The following is an 18,552-nucleotide window of genomic DNA, read 5'->3' as shown; positions in this document are numbered from 1 at the left end:
TTTTGTGTTAACTGATACATATTATATCCAGGGGTCATAATGAAGTATCAAAAATACATAAACAGAAAATATAACTGTATATACTGTACGTCTAATTAGTTACAATTTTACAATAAAAAAGTACCGTTTTTCTCAATGCATTAATGACCCAATAACTATTTTAAAAAATACCTAGAAAGAAAATGAACTTTGACCTAGTATTTTTAAATGCAAAAAAAACGTGCTCTGTTTTACATCAGATACAAGCAATGGGGAGATGAGAAGCTTTGAAAAAGCACACTCTAAATTCCTGGGCTACGTACAGATTATTATTAATGTAATTTATCTCAATGGGCTGTGCCTTTAACAATTGTAGAGCCTACTCTAGAGATTATTACAGCTCCAGGGCCTTCAGACGTCTGGACTCAAACTATTACATGGGTATAACCCATAGGGGATTGATATTAAGGTATTGTTACCAGATTAATGGAATTAGCTCCCTAGGTAAATTACAGGTGTTAAGATGCTCCCACAGAGACAGAGATCTCTGAAAGTAAATAACAAAGAGGGAGAAAAGGCCTAAAGCCTGCAGGGAACAGGTCATTACTTTTTTACATTTTACAAAAAGAAAGAGCTAACAAATGACCCTCTTTAGGGAATTGACCACCTGATACTATGACAACATTGTGGGGGTTTATGGTTTTCAAGGTATCAGCAACAACCTTGTCTAAAATATACTGCTGGGCTGCTTACATCAGTGGTTCTCAAAGTGGGGTCCACAAACCATAGCCTGCGAAATAATTATGATAAATGTATAATAAATTATAAAATTGTGCTGTATCATTACAAACTGCATGTCTACAGGTGAGGACCATTTGCACCAACGAAACAAGCATATTGTGTCCATTACTCCCACCCATGTCAGCTTTGGACCAATAGAAACTGCCATGATTGTGACACATCACGTCAACCTGTCATGAATCACTCAACTCACTCAGGTCGCAGTGAACCGTTCCTGCAGCTGTCTAGCTGCTGTTAATTCTCTGAAAGTTTTTAAGATCAATTAGATGAAAAGTATAAATGCTGTCGAGTTGAGTCCACAAGCCATCTGAATAAAATGAGCCTCTGTTTTAAAGTCTGTAAGTGGTATGAACATGATTCAAAATGTTTGTCTGTTTATCACTAAGAAACAGGTCAAACAAACAACAAGTCAAACAAGTGTTTAGGTTGATACGTTTTACAATACAAATAGTTCCAATGGCATCTAAGAGTGCAGATGGTAGTAAGCATTATGCTTAATTGGTTACAATTATGAGGGGGTCCTTAGAAAATGTTCTCCCCTGTAAGGGGTCCCTGGCCCCAAAAAGTTTGAGAACCCCTGGCTTATATTACTGAAAACATCAGTCATGAAAACTACTTTCAATACATTTTCTATAAATCAACCAGTAAAACAACTGCAACTGTGTACAGTACACATTAACATTACTTGATTAGTTGTTGTCTAGGTAGTACTTGTAGCTGAAGATGCAGTACACATATTAGTAGCGTGAATAAATCTAGTTTTAACAGAAGTTTTAGAAGTATTGTTGCTCGCTGTAGTTGCAGTTATAGTTGTCAAAATCATAGTTGCACTATAGTATTGCTATTATTTGCACTGGTTGCATGAATGCTTCTTAAAAGTAAAGAAAGCCATCATAAAACTTCATCTCACTTTGCATTACAAACAGGCCTGTCACTCCTTCTGCAGGCTGAGCCAGGGGAAAACCACTACAAAGCAACTGTAACTTCTCATCTGCCCTCAGGAGGGATATGATCTGTTTTTCTCCTCACACCAGCTTGATACCCAGAGGAGAAGACAAGAGTCTCACTAAAACATGTTATGACCAAAATGACTAATTGATCCTGAGAGGGTTTCAGGCCCCCCTACCTCCCTCATACAGACGGAAACACACAAAAATATTTATCACACAAATGATGCAGCTAATTATTGTTCAAGGATTTTGTTAGTCTCATATGAGACAAACAGGACCATTGGGGTTTCCCTTACACGGTGTGTTCTGATTCTGACAGTTCTTGTGTTTACTGAATTTAAATTTAGGCCATAGAAGAACAACTTTTAGACTTACCCCGAGGCAGAGGGAAAGCACCTTTTAAACCAATGAAATAATTAAATGAACACATTATAATTTAAATAACTGCCTAGAAGCAGGTAATGTTTGCCCAAAGATCCTATCCTCACTTATCTGAGTATCAAACTGAGAGAAAAAAACAATAAGGGAAACAAGACAACAGGCCTTGGACACAGGCATTATCACTGCATAACTTTAAGCATCTGTGCTCTCTTTATACTGTAGAGAGTATCACATTTTGGTATGTTTAAATGTCTTTTATTGGGGTGCTGGTTTAGCTCAGTTGATAGAGCAGGCACCTCACATACAGAGGCTACAGTCCTCACGGCACCGATCACAGGCTCGACTCCCGGCCTACCGATCATTTGGTGCATGTCGTCCCCCACTCTCTCCTCCCAACATTTCCTGTCTGTCTTCAGCTGTCATATCAATTAAAGGCAAAAAGCCCAAAAAATAATCTTTAAAAATAAATAAATGTCTTTTATTTGTTAATAAAGTTTGTTATGTTAGTGTTTTTCTTCATCTAGTGGTTACCTCACACTAAATTTGTTAACCCTTCCAGTAAGGTTCTACTCAAACAAATGTTCACAAAAAAGAGAGAAAGGCAGTTTAGGTTTGTGCAACTATAGAGATTAGAGGGTAGGATTATTAAGATTTAGGTCTCTCTCTCTATCTCTATCTCTATACTCATTGCCAATCTGTGCTTCAGGAGGGTCATTGGACACAGTGATTGATCCACCTCTTCGCTCTTGTCCGACAGACTTGGCTTCACTGTAAGAAATGGGGGATATCAGTCAGCCACTGTAAGTTGAAGTTTTTAATATAAAATAGAGAACTGCTTTATGACCATTACACTACACACGCCAGATTAATTTCAAATGTATTATGTTGGACCTCAAAACTGCCTTTAACTGAATACCTGACAACACAGCTTGGCCTGTATTTCTGTGGTGTGTTGGTCTGACTCACAAAAGGCCTAAAAATGTGAAGTGTAGACATTCAATTCACCAGACTCCAGCCCTAAACCCTTACCTATGAAATCAAACATCTTAATAAAAAAGAACCAGTTTTATAAAGTGTTGATGTGTTGCAAAGATTTGGCTAATTTCACATCCAGGAGAAACACGGTGCCACTTTAGAATTAATTTAGGGTTGTATGTCTGGCTTTCTGACAAACCCAAGCCCAACATTAACTCCCCATTTAGCCGTGGACTGGTCTGATTAAAACTTGATAAAATAAATAAATAACCTGTCTTAACCATTTTAAGAAGCTGAACAACATTCACCAGTCACTTGACTATTGTGTCTGTCTGTAGCATGGTGCCACACAGGAAGCGTGAAGAGCGTAAGAGCTCTTTTGATGGAAAACGCTGCTATATGTGGCCCAGAGATTAATGACAAAAAAAGCTGCAGGGTTGTTTCTTGATTTTTCATGATAGCAATGCCCAGAGCATCTCTTTCACATTATACAGAATAGTATATCTCAGTGATAATCTGATAATACTGATTTACGCAGAATAATTGACTGATAAAATTCTAATTAAAAGGCACATGTAAATTGGCAACTAAGGGCACATTCATACCTTAAGTCTGTTTGTCTGGTCCTAATCAAAGACCATATTGTTGCAATGTTGTGAATATGAGCATGTTTTTAGAAAAATAAAGTAACACGGCTGCAGCTGCAAAAGAGAGAGAAGCGGCGTGGGAACAAACTGCTGCTTGAGTAAACGCGCAAGTTTGAACTGGCCTATTTATTGAATATTTAATCACGACCGGAAGCTAAAATTTATATTAATTTAGGAGCAATCCAGCGAGAGAAAAACGTACATGGAAGCAGTTAAAAATAAAATACCAGAACATCATTCAAAGGTAAGGCTCAGGCAGAACAGGCTCATGGCTGAACCTCACTTCAATCATATTTTAAATATCAAACTAATTAAATATCATTCAGTGGCTGTTTTAATGTGCATTAGCTTTATCCCCAACATGATGCTGACTTCACATACATTCAGAATACCAGGCTAAGGGATAAAACATAGCAGTAGTAGTACTTTTAAATAATATACAGAACAGTTTCTCAATATAAGTAGTCCTACATTTACTTACTACATTTATGTATAAGTACTTAAGTTGTTCCATTTTCTGCTCCTTCATATTTTTACTCAACAGAGAGAAAATATTTCCTTTGTACCTTTTGGTACACAAGTATGATATTAACTCCACTTGTTTATTTTATTTATTGGATTATTTATTGGATTATTTCAACAAATCTTTCATAATAGATTTTAGAGATCCACTAATCATGGCACTAAATAGAAACACAAGTTAAGATGAATGTATTTAGATTGAAATAAGGACAATAAAAGCAGTATCATCTGAGTTTATTTATTTATTAGAAAACTAATCCATTAGTTGAACAGAAGCAGTTTTTTAAAGTACTAAAATCACAGAGGTGAAAAATCTGTTTATCTTTTTTTTTATTACATCTCATCACAGTGAGACTTTACATAGAATGTATTGAGAAGAAATCAAAGTCAACACTCTGAACCTCAACATTATGCATTTAAATCAAACAGAAGTCACTTGTATGAGATCCTCAACCATTTTGTCTTCATGTTTGTTTGTTTGTACATTTTTAATTATTTTATTATCACCTAGGTAAATAAACCTGTGTTTAAAAATATATTAAAAAAAAAAAAATAATGTTGTTTAATGACGAAAGTTCTCAGAGTGAAAGGTGTTTGTAACCTACAGACCAAAACCCAAATATATTCAGTTTATAAAGATAGGAAAAATAACGCCAGTGATTGAAACCATAAATCAGAACCTTTGACAGTGTCAGAGCAGAGCTTAAGTGTGAGATTTACATATTTGAACCTGTGCAGCACATTTTAGAAAAGACATGAACATATATTCAAACAGAAATAATTTTTTCTGAAATAGAATTCGTTTTTTTTTTTTTTTTTTTTTATTTTACTGTGGGAAGAAACCGAAGCGCTCGGAGTAAACCCACACCACACAGGAGCACACGCGGGCTCACATGTACACCTGTGTGGCCCTGAAGGGACCTGAAGTCCTTCCTCACATCCAGATCAGAGTCAAGCCTCACTTTGGCTAGTCGCGCAGAGACTCTGATCAGGATGTGAGAAAGGACTTCAGGCCCCAGATGACCTTTTCCACAGCTGAGGTGTTGTCATAGCAGGAGCCAGTAGGCACACTACCAGACAACATGACAGCTGTGAAGGAGGTCTGTCCCACCCAACCACCCGTAGACCACCGATGACTTGTCCTTTAGCCACGTTTGAAGCAGGCAGTCAGAGGCTTGAAGAGGGACTTGAAGAACCTCTTGATGGCGCTGCTCTTCTTTGGTGAAAGGTGCTTCTTCAGAGTCTCGATGACGCAGTTGTTCACTGACTCATCCTTTGCCAGCATGCCCCCAAAAAGCTCCCCTTCAGCAATCTTCTTGCGCAGGTCCTTGCGCACCGCCTTGCAGATCTTCTTTATTTTTTTGGGAGCTAAATAAAAATTAATGTCAGAGCCCCTTATCTCTTTCAAGAGCATCTCCTTCAATGTCATTATGGTGGTTTTGTAAGCGTCAAGGGACTGAACAGTCGGCAGATCTTTCATAGCCTGCCTTACCAGCTCCGACACGATAATTTCACAGAAGATGTCATCCAACTGTTGGGCTGGGGGGGCTATAACGTCATGAACAGCTTCATCAGCTGGCTCAGACAACGGGATTTTAAATTCAGACTCCAGGGGACTTGAAGCTGCTGGCAGAAGGACAATAGCTTGTTCAATCTGCCCCAGAGCCATGCTTACAGGGTCCCTCCTTCTCTGGTGCTGTTGGGCTGGGGGGGCTATAACGTCATGAACAGCTTCATCAGCTGGCTCAGACAACACGATTTTAAATTCAGACTCCAGGGGACTTGAAGCTGCTGGCAGAAGGACAATAGCTTGTTCAATCTGCCCCAGAGCCATGCTTACAGGGTCCCTCCTTCTCTGGTGCTGTTGTGCCTGATGATTTAGCCATTCCCACATCAGCTTCATGAAATGGTCCACTTCGGCGCGAATCTCAACACGAACTTTGACCTTTTTGTCTTTTCCAGGTTTCAGGTGACGGAGTAGTACAGTACTCAGAAGCTTAGCAAAATCTTCTTTCTGGCCGCTGGAAATGTCTCCGGCAATTGACTTGTACAAGCAGTTCTCATCTGTACACATTGTTACATCCTGATCTTCTGCCTGCACAATCATGTCTTCCACCAGGCAGTCCACCCTCTCTATTAACACCGTTGTTATTTTTTTGTCTTCACAGGGTTGGTCGCCGTGAAGCTTGCTCCTGAATTTTGTCATGATGCTCAGGATTGACTCCCGGGCAAATTTGCGCAAATAGAGGGCCTTGATTTTACTTGCCACCCTTTCCCTGATTGATTGTTTGATTGGTTTAGGCTGTGATTGGATTTCCTGATCAGCAGTGCCAACCATCTCTTGCTCGTCGTTCGTTACGATCTCAACAATCTCAAACGATGTCTGTTCTGTGTCCTGAGAGGATCTGGACTGAAGCAAGTCAAATTCTTCACCGTCAAAGCGAGCAATATTACTCGTCTGTTCCTCCAGGATCATCTTGACTGCTTTGACAGACCACATGAAGTTGCTTGTAGCAGACTGAGCTCTATATGGTTCCTCTTCTTCCAGAGGAGTGAGGGGTTTCTGGAATGTTTGAGCTGCCTCCCTCTCCTGCTTGGTGCGCTGTCCTAATGTTGAGGTAGATTCATGTTGCTGAACCTTGTTTTTCAACCAGCAACATGAAATCTTTGACACACAGTTTTTAAGGATTTTCCCGACATGTATAACTAATTTCCGGAGTCTCATGGAGAAGGGCTTGCATCCCTCGTTGTTCTTTGTGCTGTTTCCACCACTTTGGGAGAGCTCCATGTTAACTTTCTCCATTATTTCTGTGACCATTAGTCCTGTCACTTCCTCTGCCACGGGGCAGCAGATGTTGCCCTCTACACCAACCACCTCAGCCATGGTCTGTGCAATGGTGTAACCCATGTCACCCACACACTCTTGGACCTGCTTTTCTGACAGAACCAAGCTCTTCTGTGATCCTTTGGATCCAGAAGAGATCTTGGATGATTTGGATGGCACGTCACTCTCCTCTGTTAGGTCTCTTTTGAGTATCTCATCGATGAGATATTTAGACATAACGTGAATTATATCTAAACACATGTCCATTAAGATATTTTTTGTTTGGTCGTCCACAGACCCTCCTTCCAGATTGTCCCATTGTGCCGCTTTCAGTTGGTCCAAAAACATGCGGACAATTGGAAGAATTCTCTCCCTTGTGGCTAGTATATAGCTTTGATCCATGTTCTTGTTGTCGCTGTGTTTTGAAATACCTGACATACAGTTAAGTCAATGTGTGTAAACTCGGTCCTGTTGAGAAATACGATTCAAATTTTTGGGTCCTATTTATAACCTTGCTTGGATGTCTGGCTTTGATCATGGCTTTCAACTGATGATGTCATCATGACGTCACAGAACATTGAAGACCTGCTTGTGGAATCTGAGACCATATGACTATGACATCACGGTCATTTGGTGACTGTGACATCACGTGACATCACGGTCATTTAGTGACTGTGACATCACGGTCATTTGGTGACTGTGACATCACAGTATATAAAAAGTAATTTTGTAAACAACCAAAAAATAAGCTGTATTTGCACTCAGAACGACACGTTCGCTGTCTGAAAAGACGTGAATGGATACTGTGACCAGACTATTACGCTTCTTCCACGAGAGCTCTAGTCGGCAACATCACTGGGTTTTTTTTTTACATTTTGCTGGAGGAAATGTGAGCGGAAGATGAAGAAGAGCAGCCGATTCCTGCAGAATGACGTTCTCTGGCGGTGCAGAAAAAGTGAGAGACACGTCCCTACCAATATACAGAAATTACTGAAATGTCCATACTAGGGCTGTCAAAATTAACGTACATTCCCCTTAAAGCCACTAATTATTTTAACGCGCGATTAACGCACGTAGTTTGAGAAATCAGGAAGTGGACTTCTTTTGTCTTAGGGCTTACAGGGTAAGTAATATAACTCGTTCTCCATTTCTTGAGGTCTGATTCTGAGAACAGTTGGATGATGGAGTTTCTGATTGATCGTATTGGGTACAGTATATTGTTCAGATAATTGCGTATCAATTTGTTTGAAATTTCCTCAGTCAGAAAATCTTGACCATTGAATTGAAGTGTAGGTAGGTTTATCACACGATTGTGTGTCTATGTTTTGGACTAATAGTCTAACTGAAGCAGGGATCACTTTGACTTTATCAAATTGAGCACGCGTGCAAACTATGTCGTATTTCCAGCAAAAGTTTTCGTAAGATAGCCAATTTCCCTGATCGTTAATTAGATGGGTTATTGACCAGATATTTTTTATCCATCCAATGTTGCAAGTAGAGAGATTTACCATTACACAGCACATATCTGTTGTTCCAAATGGGGGTTTGATGTGGGGTGAAATTATGTGTGTACATGAGTTTCCAGCATAACAGCACCTGTTTGTGAAATAGGGACAGTTTGATTGGCAGTTTTTCAACCTGAAAATCACATTTGAGAACAAACTGTATACCGCCCATTTTTTTGAACAACCCTCTGGGGAGACAATACCAAATACAGTTTTTGTGCATCAGAAAAGATTTTAACCATTTTAATTTCAGCACAGCATTTAGGCATTCAAAATCAATTGCTTGTAGACCGCCATCTTTGTATTCTTTAATAATTTCTGATTTCTTGATGTAATGGACCCGATATTTCCAGATGAAATTAAAGTTTAATTGGTTAATAGTTTTAATAAACTTGTTGGGGATGGCCATTGACTATGCAGGATAAATGCACCTTGCTAAGGATTCCATTTTGGTGAGATGCGTCCTCCCAAAAATTGTTAGGTCCCTTTGTAACCACATATTCAGATTTGCATTCAAGGATTTTGTCTTGTATGTTTAAGGTTTCACTGATTTTTGCATCTTTGGTTATATGGATTCCGAGATATTTCACAGAGGATTTGATAGGAATATCATAAGCCCTTATACAATTACAGTCACGTATCGCCATCAGTTCACATTTATTGCGATCAAGTGTTAAACCTGATGCTTTAGAAAACACATCAATTAACTCCAATACTTTAGGGATTTGCTCTAGATTTTTTAAGAAGATGGTGGTGTCATCGGCCAGTTGGCTTATAACTATTTGTTCATCAAATACTCTTAGTTTGACGATATCTGAGTTTTTAATGAGAATTGCCAACATTTCTGCTGCCAAATAAATAAGAAAGGGGAAATATTGCATCCTTGTTTAACCCCTCTATTGATGGTAAAACGAGGGGAGGTACCCTGGGGGAGTGCTACCGAGCTAGTTGTGTCATTGTAAAAGGATTCTATTATCTTACAGAATTTAGGTCCAAATCCATACATACGTAGGATTTTAAACAGGAATTGGTGTTCTAACATATCAAATGCCTTGTACAAGTCAAGAAATAAAATGAAACCTTTATCTTCTATCACATGGCTGTATTCTAAAAGGCCTTGTACTAGTCTTTTATTGTTATGTATAGACCTGTCACTTACAAATCCTGTTTGTGTTTCGCTAATTATTTGATCCAGTCCTCTTTTTAATCTGTAAGTGTAAATGTAGGTTAGTAATTTATAATCATTGTTTAATAGTGAGATTAGACAATAGTTGTCTAAAATTTTACTATCTTTGGTATGAGTGTAATCACGCCTTGTTTCATGCTAATTGGTAGAGAGAAATTAGTTGTAGCTTCTCTAAAGACTTGGAAAAGAAGGTTTCTAAGCGAACCCCAGAAGTGTCTGTAGAAGTTAGTTGTCAGTCCATCAGGGCCAGGAGATTTATCTAGTTTTCAGCGCATGACTGCTTTGTCTAGTTCATCCACAGTGAAGTCCTCATCACATTCTTCCCTGAAGTCACTGTCAATTTGAGGGATAAATTCTTTAATTTTGTCCAAGAAAAAGTCAGAATCTGCTATAGAAAAGGATGAGCTGTACAGATTTTGATAGAATGTACTTATTTCATTTGCAATTAATGTTGGGTCTGTGCAGTCCATACCATTAATCCTAAGGGTTTTGATAGAATTCCTCTCCTTTTGTCTTTTTTCCAGTCTACATAAGTACGCAGAGTTTTTCTCTCCTTCTTCAATCCACTTAGATCTTGACCTGATAAATGCCCCTTGAGCTTTTCTTTCGTAAATTCTATCAAGTTTGGATTGCAGGGAAGAAAGATTATTTTGGTCATTTTCTGTTAAATTCGGTTTTATGCTAATGAAGTGTATCTCTTTTATAATATTTTCTTCTTCCAAGCCGTTTATATTCTTAATATATTTGCTGAAGGAGATTGAATATTGGCGGATTTTGTATTTTAAAAACTCCCATTTCTGAGTATATGATAATATGGAGTCGTCTTGTAAAACTTCTTGAATAAGGCCTTTAATACCATCACAATATTTATCATACTTTAGAAGACTGGCATTGAATTTCCAGTATACTTTTATCTTGGAAGACTGCATTAAAGGTGTTACTGATAACTCAATGTAGCAGTGATCAATAAGTGGAGTAGGAGATATTTCACAGTTTGATATTTGACTAAGCATTGTATCTGCCACTAACCAGTAATCTATTCTGGACCTGATTGAGGCATCTGGTTTGAACCAGGAAAACTGTCTGTGGTTTAGATTTTTTTCCCTCCAAGGGTCATGAAGGCATAAAGCGTTGCAGAAGTTAACCATTGCAGTGTTAGGATGAGGGCCTGTAAATTTGCTGGGGGCTCTGTCAATCCACTCATCCAAAACCATGTTCCAATCACCACCTATCAATACATTTTCTGTAGCATATCCTTCTTTGAGTTGTAAAACATTTTCTTTGACATCTATAAGATATTGTCTCTCTCTCTCTCTCTCTCTGTCTCTCTCCCACTCTCTCTCTCTCTCCCCCTCTCTCTCTCTCTCTGTCATATTAATGCAGCTCATTAACTTCTGGTCCCATTAACATTACTAACCATATATCTTCCCGGGAGTTCTTGTGCTCCTTTGTCTTGAAGGTTCCTGGGGATCGTTGCTGCAGACCACCCGCTGCTGTGGACCTGCTCGACTGCAACAACTACTAACATCAGCCTTCCCCATAGTATCATTATTGTTGCTGCTAATGCTAATAGTAGACCTGTTGACTTCAACTGTAACAATTTCGATTACCTCAGCCTTTATCATTACTCTGCTTCTCTCGCTAATTTATTTATTTATTTATTTTGCTAATCTTCACCCTAGTCTACCACTATTATTGGCATTGTAACCATAAGTATGTGTCTGTTGTTGTTGATGTAACAAAGACATATGTTGTTGTTTCTCTCTTTGCCTGTCTCTATCCTGCATCTCCTTCTATCCCATTTTCGGCCCATCCAGTCGAGGCAGATGGCTGTTCAACATGAGTCTGGTTCTGCTCGAGGTTTCTGCCTGTTAAAAGGAAGTTTTTCCTTGCCAATGTGCCGAATAAGTGCTACCCATGGTGATTCATGTTGGGCCTCTCTTTAAATAACATTACAAAGAGTCGGTCTAGACCTGCTCTTTTTGTAAAGTGTCTCGAGATAACTCTGTTAAAGATTTGGCGCTATACAAATAAATAAACTTGATTTGATTTTGATTTAAGAAGGTTTCTATTTTGCACTATGTTGCAGTACCCATAAATGTTTCCCAGAATTAGTGAGGAGTCATTTATATGTAACACACAGAGAATCCAATGACCAACGTTACTAGATGTAGTTGTTGCTATTTTCCCCGGACAGTTATTAAACAGAATTGCAACACCTGCTGATCTAGATGTACCATGTGAAAAGAGAATTTTATCTCCCCATTGAGTTGACCAGAATTTTTCATCAGATTCATTTGAGTGAGTTTCTTGGAGTAATATACATTGTAGACTTTTACTTCTGCAGTTAAGAAACATAGCTTTTCTTTTCAGATTATCTCTTAGACCTCTAGTATGAACTGTGTGGAGAAAGATAAAAAAAAATTTAATTAAATATAAGATAAGAGAGGAAGAGTTGAACAATAACAGAGAGCTTTCTTTTACAGAAGCTTTTAGTTATACAACTGAAAACTTACACGTTGAGTTGTTCTCTCCCAGCAGGGAAGTCTTTCTCGTTGACAACCGACATTGTCTTTGTTGGCGTTTTGGTTCTTTTTTGTGTTACAGCGATGTTGGCGATTCGTCGTTGTTGGTTCTGAGTCGAGGACAGAATTTGGGTCAGAGTTTGAGACTGAACGAACGGAGCTCAAAACTTTCTGTGTGCCCTATTCGCCATCTTGCCGGAAGTCCCGAAGCCGAATGAAGTCGCAATGTTATGGATAGCAAGCAGAAACAAACCTCCGTGAGCAGAAATGGATAAAGTAAAGGGTATTTTAAATGACAAATTCAGCCTCAAAGCCCCGCTAGATTGTTCTCTGGACAAGACAAAAGTTATTTGTTTTTACCGTCGGACAGAGTTACCACTACATAGATTTTGCCGGTCGTTCGCCCGCTCTTCTTGTTGAGGAAGAGCACTTAAACAGAGACAGAAGTCACAGGACATCAGGATGCTCTCTGTCCGCACCATAGACTGTATAAATAAGGTCCGCACACAATCACATGCAGTTCTGTAACGCAATGTAAACAATCCTACTGTGTGTCTCCGTATGTTCCTATTGTAAATGCATTGATTGTCGCTGTTTATAAAGCTTAAAAAGTGCAGATGTCATTCAGTAACTGTTGTACGATCAGTATTGTCTGTCTGTGAATGTTTCAGTGCGTCTGTGTGTGGGTGCGAGAACGAGTGAGGAGAGAGAGAGGACGTGTGCGCATGTGTGTGTTCGCGGGGGTGTGAGGGCGACACGGTGTGATGAGAGGGGATCGGAGCAGCAGAGTTGAGATTGTAAAGTGTATTGGAAGCTGAATGAGTGGAATAAACAGCCCGTTTCCAAGCCCACAAGTCGGACTCTCCGTGTGTGACATCTTGCTTCACCCAAGAAAATGACGGGGGTTAGCTCCGAGGTAGAGAACAACTTCGGCCCTGGAGCAGATATAAAGTCTCCCCTATGCGTCCTGACCATGGTTGGGATGCGGTAAACAGGAAAGCTAACAGTAACGATCGATCGTTTTGAGCGTTACGTCATTAATAAAGTCCCTCGTGCACACGCGGCCCACGTGCTGTGAGAACTGAATTGCGAGAGAAAATATTTAACTTTTGTGACTTAATTAAACAGACTGCTGATGAAGACAGCCAGCACAGCAGACAGAGTGAAAGTCAGAAAGAGGGGGCGAGGCCGGAAGCTATGCAGGGAGCAGAGGTGCAGGTGTGTTGGGGGGGACTGAAGCAAAGCAAAGTGATCAATTTAAAGTAGTTTGTGAATTAAAACGTGAATTAAGGTGAAGAAGAGAGTACAATTAAAATGTGGAAGGAAAATAAGCATCTAGAAAGAGGGTAATCCAGACTGAATAAATCTACATGTGATGTGCTTCTCACAGAAATCATTGATATATGCGATGATTGCCATGTTATCCTTTCAGCATATTTTTTGAGCATGCCCTACCTTTGAGGTTATTCTGTAGACAGTATTTGTCATTGTTTTGGAATGCAGTAATAATAAACATACATTTGCATAAAGGAAGCATATTTGTCCATGTTGATAAGAGTATTAATCTCTATAAATATCTCTTTGAGGTTCATTTACAACAGATAAAAAATGTGCGATTAATTTGCGATTAATCACAAGTTAACTATGGACAGCCATGCGATTAGTCGCGATTGAATATTTGAATCGATTGACAGCCCCAGTCCATACCAATAATTTTGTCCAGAAATTAATATATGATAGGCCGGTGCTTGGATTGGGTGAGAGGGGTGAGGAGGTTGGTGTTGGCAGATCTGAGTTTACGGGTGGGAGTGTGTTGGTGAAGGGGGTCAGTTTTACTTGAAATACTGTTGTAGTTGTTGTCGTTGTTGTTACAAGTAAAAGTCCTGTAATCAAAACTTTATTTTATTTTATTTTATTTCGGCCATTATCTGACTCATAATATTACAATGCACTGGTAGATAAATAATGAATAGACAAAACAAACACTAAATGAGTTGATGCTCCTAGCATTGACAATATACGACTATATAATATATGACAGGAAAAACAAGTTAATTGATAACATTATTGATGGCTCAGTTAAAGTAAGTGTCCCACGAGGCACTTATGATTAGCTTAAGACAAAAGCCAAAGTGAGGCTGGTCGCGCAGAGACTCTGATCTGGATGTGAGGAAGGACTTCAGGTCCCTTCAGGGCCACACAGGTGTACATGTGAGCCCGCGTGTGCTCCTGTGTGGTGTGGGTTTACTCCGAGCGCTTCGGTTTCCTCCCACAGTAAAATAAATTTAAAAAAACAAAAAACAAATTCTATTTCTGAAAAAATAATTTCTGTTTGAATATATGTTCATGTCTTTTCTAAAATGTGCTGCACAGGTTCAAATATGTAAATCTCACTCTTAAGCTCTGCTCTGACACTGTCAAAGGTTCTGATTTATGGTTTCAATCACTGTCGTTAATTTCCCTATCTTTATAAACTGAATATATTTGGGTTTTGGTCTGTAGGTTACAAACACCTTTCACTCTGAGAACTTTCGTCATTAAACAACATATATTTTTTAAAACAGGTATATTAACAGGTGTTAATACAATAATTAAAAATGTACAAACAAACAGACATGAAGACAAAATGGTTGAGGATCTCATACAATTGACTTCTGTTTGATTTAAATGCATAATGTTGAGGTTCAGAGTGTTGACTTTGATTTCTTCTTAAAGCTGCAGTAGGTAAGATGGAGAAGAGAGCGGACTTTGCTTCAAAATTTGGAAGACCGCAACCTCAAGCTAATGTTAGCTCGACTGCAACACCAACGTAACATCACAGTAACCGCAGACATCTTAGCAATGTGGAGACATTTTTTGAAAGCAAATACAGCAGAAATTAATCTGGGGTAATTACCTGTCAAGCAGAACTGTCTAAGGGCCCGATCAGACAGAGGCGCACCGCACTGCCTTTTTTGTTGAAGCCTATGGTTAAAAAAAAGAGCAGCTTGCTGCGCTTTTTTTTTTTAACTGTTGTTAAGGCAACCACCGAATCATAGTTGTCATTAACCTAACCATTATATTGTCTAATGTCAGAAGGCCCGCCTCTCCTTTCATCCGATTGGACAATGAGAAAAACGTTGGGCGCTTTTCTGCTTTGATTTGAAGTTTTTCAACTCGAGGCGGTCAGAGCGTTTCCTCAAAAACACGAGGCACACAGAGCGGAAAAATGCAAGGCGCTCTGCAACGCAAAAGGAGCGCGCAAAAAGCATCCCTCTCAATAAAACAATGACAAAAAAGCTTCCCCCAGCTGCTAAAACGCGTTCTTTCTGATTGGGCCCTAACTCAGCATCACTTTATAATCCTTCCAGGTCCCATAGATCTCTCTACCTCAGAAATGCCGCTCCAATGTTTACTCTCATTACGTTTCAGTCTCGGCCCAACTCTTTCTTTTTAGCTTGACTCTTCCTCTTTTTTCTCCCTCGGTTTAACGGTCCTGTAGTGTAAGCCGTATAGTTGGGAGTGGAGGGATGGGCAGTTTTTCGTTCCCTGTGGTTGTGTTTTTAGCCATTGTGGACACAAACCAGCTGACGCTGCGCACACTGAAGAAATTGAGCGTGACCGTGTGAGCATGCTGAGAGACTGATGTAATTTTAAAAAAGATAAACAAAGATTTTTAACCTCTGTGATTTTAATACTTTAAAAAACAGTTTCTGTTTAACTAATGGATTCGTTTTCCAATAAATAAATACTCTCAGATGATGCTGCTTTTATTGTCCTAATTTCAATCTAAATACATTAATGAAATTTGTTATGAAAGGTTTGTTTAAATTAAAGTGACATCTGTTGTATTTAAATGCATAATATTCTGGCTCAGATTAAAGTAATTTAAAATAATAAATAAAAATGTCAAATTTTAAACTTGGAGTATCAGAAGTTGAGCTGTTAAGGTGAACGTGTCTGGTCACCATGGCAGAGCTTTTATTTCAGAAAATGGTGTACAGTCTCTCCGCGATGAGATATAGTAAAAAGCTGCTGACATACCATCTGCTGCTATGGTACCGGTGTCTCATTGGCTTCAAAACTCATGCTTACATCTAAATCCAAAAAACCCTGTATGCATGTTGTTCTCATGTCAGCCAGCAGAGGGCCACAACCAAGTGTGCTAATCATTGGAGAGAGACTTGAACAATATAAGAAATATTAATAAGTTCAACCTGGCATATTTCCGTCATGAAAGACCTTTTCTGACTTCGCAGTCAGCAAAAGCTTATATGCATGCAATATTTTCTCACAAAAAAAGTTGTTTTGCAACCTGGTCACACACAGCAGTGAGCACATTAAAACCCATCAAGTTTCTCTTCAAGAAGACAGTCAAACTTTCCATCCAGTAATTTCCATTACTGTAATATCAAAAATATAATATTTCAACAAATATTATATTCCAAAATTTCATGGATGTTTGTCTTGTTTTTAAAGTCTTGAATGGGCTTGCTCCCCCACCATTAAATTATTTTATACAGAAAAAACAACAATACCATAAATACCAGACCACAAACTAGAGGAGACTGTAATAGGCATTGAACAAAATGTAGCCAAATGGTGGTATCTGTTCGAGACACACACTCCTGGAACAAATTACCACCACATTTTAAAGTGTATACATCTTAATTACACTGTTTAGATGTCCTGCTGTGACTCCAAGGTCCACTTTAAAATCAGCCTCAAATGATCTGGGTCATTTTCCTAGTCTGAATTTGATGTTTTTACCAAACTGAAACCATAAAATGATTTTATCTGTCTAATAAAAAACTAGAACGTCGATAATGACTTAGTTTTGCTTGCTTGCCAACATCCACTTCATCTATAAGAAGTACAAAATGTGAATAAATTAGCATGTATTATTGTCAATCAAACATGTTTTATGAAATACTTTGCACAAATATGACAATTGTCAATGTCAAAAAAAAACTGCTTGGATAAATTTTTTGGCTCTTAAGAACACCAAATGATTCAAATGGTGAGATACAAATCTTGAAAAAGTACCAAAATAGAATATTTTATTGACATTTTAGAAATAGGCATGGAGTAATAGCACTATTTGTAGCTGGATTGGATGTCCCATGGCCATCTGAACACAACTAACTGTGGTTTCATGATAAAAAATAAACCAAGACGTGCATTTTCTTTCTCATAGCAATATTTTGTTCATTTATTCTTCCTTTATGGGAAAAGGTTGGACTAGAACATTAAAGGATGTAGAAACACCACCATCTAGCCGTTTGCCTCACGACTGTGGTGTGGTTTTTAGCGTCCAAATGGGACAATTTTTGACCAGGGAAACAATGTTGCCGTCCGACTCACGAGACAACATCAATTGATAGGGAGTGAACTGTGCAGACATTACACTGCATGAACTGTATTTGAAAGTGTGCATTTTAAGTGTCTACAAGTAAATGAAATACATTTTAACATGAAAATAAATCCATGGTAATGTAAATACATTTACTGTGATGTCACAGTCACCAAATGTCTTTGATGTCACGTGATGTCACAGTCACCAAATGACCGTGATGTCATAGTCATATGGTCTCAGATACCACAAGCAGGTCTTCAATGTTCTGTGATGTCATGATGACATCATCAGATGAAAGCCATGATCAAAGCCAGACATCCGAGCAAGGTTATAAATAGGACCCAAAAATTTGAATCGTTTTTCTCAACAGGACCGAGTTTACACACATTGACTTAACTGTATGTCAGGTATTTCAAAACATTCAACATTTTCGCCTTCCCAAAGAGAAACACAGCGAAAACAAACAACCGGAACAATGAATACCACAGGAACAATGAAGAACATGGATCAAGGCTATACACTAGCCACAAGGGAGAGAATTCGTCCAATTGTCCGCATGTTTTTGGACCAACTGACAGCGGTACAATGGGACAATCTGGAGGGAGGGTTTGTGGACGAACAAACAAAAACTATCTTACTGGACATGTGTTTAGAGTTAATTGACGTTATGTCTAAATATCTCATGTGTGAGATATTCAAAAGAGACTTAACAGAGGAGAGTGACGTGCCAGAAAAGTTTCTGTCAGAAAAGCAGGTCCAAGAGTGTGTGGGTGACATGGGTGACACCATTGCACAGACTATGGCTGAGGTGGTGGGTGTAGAGGGTAACATCTGCTCCCTCGTGTCAGAGGAGGTGACAGGACTAATGGTCACTGAAATAATGGAGAAAGTTAACAAGGAGCTCTCCCAAAGTGGTGGAAAC

Source organism: Semicossyphus pulcher, unplaced genomic scaffold (genome assembly GCF_022749685.1).
Source record: "Semicossyphus pulcher isolate SPU_LCO1_2020_fin unplaced genomic scaffold, fSemPul1.0.p SCAF_10, whole genome shotgun sequence".
Taxonomy (NCBI): domain Eukaryota; kingdom Metazoa; phylum Chordata; class Actinopteri; order Labriformes; family Labridae; genus Semicossyphus; species Semicossyphus pulcher.
The sequence above is the reverse complement of the archived record's forward strand: the minus strand, read 5'-3'. Positions refer to the sequence as shown.